The 5,022-nt window shown below is 39.8% G+C and overlaps 1 non-coding gene across 1 annotated transcript; it reads left to right on the forward strand.

Moving 5' to 3' along the window:
- Window positions 1-1,169: 1,169 nt before the first annotated feature.
- Window positions 1,170-1,276, forward strand: LOC141588986 (small nucleolar RNA R71). Its single transcript, XR_012519948.1, has one exon. It is a non-coding gene; the product is annotated as a small nucleolar RNA R71 (small nucleolar RNA).
- The last annotated feature ends 3,746 nt before the right edge of the window (window positions 1,277-5,022 follow it).

The following is a 5,022-nucleotide window of genomic DNA, read 5'->3' on the forward strand; positions in this document are numbered from 1 at the left end:
AACGAGGTCTTTCCGGTGATATCTCGCGTAAACGAGCACTAGCAGGCTCTCGAATAAGCTTCACGTCATCAATACTACTCGATCGACTCATTTGCTCACTCGATCGAGCAGTTCCTTCATCAATGTCAGTCGATCGAGTACAATTTCCACTCGATCGACCAACTCCACTTTCTGCTTCACTCGATCGAGTAGATAAACTACTCGATCGAGCAGTCTGCTCTTCCTGTTTACTCGATCGAACACCAGATTTCAGTCGATCGAGTAACTGCTTTGTCGTGAGCCCTTTTTTCTCAACAGAACACTGTTCATCGTCTGTTTTAGCCTCCCTCGGGTCTGATTTTTGCATTTCTGGTCCCTCATAGGAAAGAACGCTTCTCAATTCTATCAGATTTACCGTCTCATGTGGATTCTTCTCATTTTGAGTCGGTAAATGACCCTGCTTTCTCGAGGATTGATTTGCAGCAAGTTAGGCAACTTGAGTCTCAAGTGCCTTAATAGACGCGTCCTTCTGTTGATTTTGTTGATCACTCAGCTGCAGCTGCTTTGTAATGAATTGCAACATAGACTTTATCTCACCTATTTCACTCACCCCACCGGAAGGTGATGCACCATGGTTAGGAGGATTGAAAGACGGAGGCTTCTGAAAGCCTTGTTGATTCTTGTGTGGAGGAATATACGGCTGCTGCTGGTTCGGAGGAGCAGTGGGATTGAGCACATTCTGACTACTCCACCTCAAATTGGGATGGACGTTCGGCTCGTAATAAGTGTTGTTCTGCCTGTAATGTTGAAAGGCAGCACAAGACTCATAGGAGTTGGGACAATGATCTGAAACATGTCCCTCTCCTCCACATCTTCTACAGACGAAAGGACCATCTGACACAGCATTCACCTGATACATCCCTCCTTTGGAAGCTCCTCCCAACTCATATTTGTCAAATCTCGCAGTAAGAGCTTTTAGTGCAGCTACAGAAGAAGATTCAGCAGCTCTTCTTTGATTGCCTCTGGAGTTCCCATATTCAGCCTTATGGGTGGCCAAATCATCAATGATCTTCCACCCCTTAGTCTCTCCCATGTTCTCAGCAAATCGGCCATTGGCTGCAGCATCCAAAATAGCTCTCTGATCGTCGTACAGCCCATTATAAAACTGATTACAAAGACTCCACTTCTCGAAACCATGATGCGGAATGGTTCGCACCAGCTTCTTGAAACGGACCCATGCTTCATGAAAGTTCTCATCAGGCCCATGTTTAAAGCTCGTGATCTGAGCTCTAATGGCAATAGTCTTCGATGCAGAAAAGTACTTCTTGTAAAATGCTAAAGCCAGTGAATTCCGATCGGTTATCCCATGAGCGCACTGGTCAGATCCCTATACCACTCCCTTGCAAAGATCGCGGAGTGAGAAAATAAACATGGTTTCTTTTATCTGATCCGGGGTCACGCCAGTTGGTGGGGGTATGGAGCAGCAATAATCGATAAAGGTCTCCATGTGCTTAGCTGCATCTTCATTTGCAGCTCCCCCGACCTGGTTCCTTTCAACCAAGTTGATATAAGAAGGCTTTGGTTCGAATTTTCTTGCCTCCCCTGGTAGTACAAATCCCTTATAAAGATTCGCAGCTGTCGGTTCAGAGTGACTGGCAATGGTTGCTTCTTCGGCCATTTCTAGAAAGTCCGGAGAAGTGACTGTCTCAGCTGATCAATTGGAAACTGGAGATGAAGGTGGATCCTCCTCAAACAGAGCGTTCTCGTAATAGCTAGAAAGAGTACTCAGCTCTTCCTCTGTCGGTAGTACCCTAGTTGATCGTCTCAACTCGCGCAAAGATTTCTCAATCTCAGGATTATAAGGCAATAATTCACCACCTTGTGACCTGCGCATAAGAAGAAGCTACAAATAGAATATAAGAATAGTTTAAGGAACATGTGCCCCTTAAACTAAAAGAAAGACTAAAAATTAAAACAACAAACAATTTAAACAATTGCCTCCCCGGCAATGGCGCCAAAATTTGACACGGCTATCGCAACCCTATCAAAGATAAAACCTAACGGTCTCAACTAAAATGTAGTAGAGGCAATCGAGTATCGAATCCACAGGGAGGTAATGTAATTATCAGCTGTCTAATTCTAGTCCTAAAGTAACAAATGGGGGGTTTTGTTGAATTGGTTTCTAAACTACGAGATTAAAGGAAAGAGAAATAAAGTAAGAGCAATAAGGGCAGGAAAATCGGTTTAAACTATCAAGAAGAGAGGGACATGTCGGGAATTCGGTTCACTACGGTAATCTAGTAACTCAGCTGTAAATGATTCAGACGAACTAATGTGAGACGGATGCTGAAAGGTCCTTTCGGTCCACTTTCTATCCTAAAATACCACTAACTTAACTTTCATCCTCATTAGGGTAGTCTACTGTTTATAGCAGGCCTATTTAGTCTAATCTTTCGATCCAGGATTAATTTTAGCCAGATTAAAGGGTGACATAGAAGTGTGCACTCAACTAGGTCGAATAAATACAATTAAATTGCTATAGTGACAGAGCCTCGTAATTAATTCGTCTAATTCATTCACTACATCGTCACATTTCTATCGCAGATCCCCTAATCCCAACATGAAAGGGGTTTAGCTACTCATAACGCCAATTAAACTAACAGCAATTAAATTCCCCGCAGCAAACATTATAAATAAACAATAAATTGCAATAAGGAAAATTAAGGCAGAAACTAATTATAACGAAAGCGAAGAATTAAAGCGATAAAAGATCAATTATTATTAAAGGAAGAGAAGGAATTACAATCAATGCGATTCCGGCGTAAAGAACACAAATTCCAAGTGAAAGTAATCCCGAAATAAAGTAACAGTAGAGTAGAATGAAGCAACGTACTAAGGTTTATAGTAGAAAGTTTTTATCGATGAAAAGCTAGATAAAAGATTTCCTTAACCTAGTTAACATAGGTTTAAATAGAAAAGCAAACAAAGTTTAGCGAAATAATTAACACACGGGCTGATTAAGGCCCAAAACCAACGAAACCACTCGATCGAGTGGATTAAAACCACTCGATCGACCAACTCTTCTTCAAAAATCCACTCGATCGACCGGATAGTTACTCGATCGAGTGAATTGTCTTTCTGCAACTTAAGGATCGAGTAGTAAACTACTCGATCGACCAACTTGGGGTGTAGAAACCACTCGATCGAGTGGAAAAACTGCTCGATCGAGTGCTTCATCTTCAATTCAGCTCAAGTCCGCCACCAAATGCCTCGTAATGCGTGCCACGACGCTTCCAAACACAGTATCTCACTCAGGAAAATCCCGTCTCCTCTAAATGCATGCAAAAAGGGCGAAAAAGGGTACGATTCCACTACTTTCGCGTTCATTTCTACAAAATGGACAAAACGAACCAATGTAGCCAATTCGGGGCAAAATACCATAAAAATAGTATAAATATGCATAGAAATACGTGCTGAAATAGGCTAAAAAGACTATACATTAGGCACGTATCATGGCACATTGAGGACAATGTTATGTTTAGCTTGGGGGGAGATTGCATTTGCATATAGTGTAGTTTTCATGTAGTGTAGAAAATTTGAAAATTTTTGAGAGAAATTTTTGCTTTGTGCTTGCTTGTAGCCTACTTTCCTCTTTGCTTATCCTAATGGTAGCTTTAGGCTAATGATTTATTCTTTTATGATGGGATAATAGCTACATGGGGATGTCTTGACATAGTAGGTGGGAGATGTAAAATTAACCGAATAGGCTTGATCTTGACTTTTGGCAAGCTACAAAATGGTAAGGTAGAACCTCTTTAGACCGGTGCATCCATATCCGGTCTCTCTTAGGTGAGTGTAGGTGTCTCCTTATGATGTGTGTTTCATCAAAACGCACAAGTATGGTTCTCATGTCATTTATTTGTAAGCATGCATTCATTTGTTATAGCATTGTGGAGCCATTCACATGATAATTTTTGCCTTCTTGACCCCTTTCACAAACATTTTTCCTAGCTACATTATAATTTGCCTACCTTGTTCAGCTAGTAGCTTTGTTTGTTTTTGCTTGGGTGCTCAATTGGGGTTTGTTTCAAAAGTTTGGAAGTCATGTGAGCTTGGTCTTAATGCTCAAGAAAAAAATAAAAATGGTGAAAGAAAAAATGATGGTGAATTGAAATGAAAAATCAAGAAAGAAAAAGATGAGAAAAAAAATGAATGAATGACAAAAAAACATGAAAATGAAAGAAGAAGTATGAATTGAAAAAGAAAAAAAAAAAGAGAAAAAGAAGTTGATGTGAGAAACTCTCATGCATTATTCATATATTTTGGAGAGTTTTCTTATGATTTGAATTGCAAATTGGGTTAGAATTGGGATTGAGCATCCTTGCATTTGGTTGTTGCTAGCTTGACATTAGCTCCTCAATCCATAATTCATTTGTTCCCCCTTCTTACCCATTACATATTGCCTTCTTCCTACCTATTTGGGTTCTTTATCATGCTTGTATTTGATTGTTTTTGCTTACTAGTTTTGATTGATTACCATATTAGATTGCGGGCACATTATTATAAGTCGAGGATAGTTAAATGTTTATAAAATTTTCCTTTCACATATAAAAGAGTTTGAGTGCCCCGTGAGAGTCCATAAGTCAGAAGATCATGCAAGAGCTTAAAGGTTCATTTCGAGTTTTCCATGCTACGTCGTCGTGTAAATCTCATCCATGTTTTGCTTTGTCCCTTGCCCATGTTGTGTCGTGTTTCTAAATTATTATGCTTAGCTTGTTTAGGATATTGCAATTGATGGGATATGGTTTCTTGCTTAGGGACAAGCAAGGGTTTAGCTTAGGGGAGTTTGATAAGTGCATATTTTATATATTTTCACCCCTATATTAGCTCCATTTTACATGTCATTTAGCACTTATCATAGTGTTTTGAGCTAATATTTGTTATTCTAGTTGCAATTGCTTGTTTCCACATGTTTTGTAGGAGTTTAAGCTTTTAGGAGCTAAAATCCATCAAAGGTTCAAGCTAGAGTGCAAAGGCTAAATA

The sequence above is a fragment of the Silene latifolia genome, chromosome 6 (genome assembly GCF_048544455.1).
Source record: "Silene latifolia isolate original U9 population chromosome 6, ASM4854445v1, whole genome shotgun sequence".
Classification (NCBI taxonomy): domain Eukaryota; kingdom Viridiplantae; phylum Streptophyta; class Magnoliopsida; order Caryophyllales; family Caryophyllaceae; genus Silene; species Silene latifolia.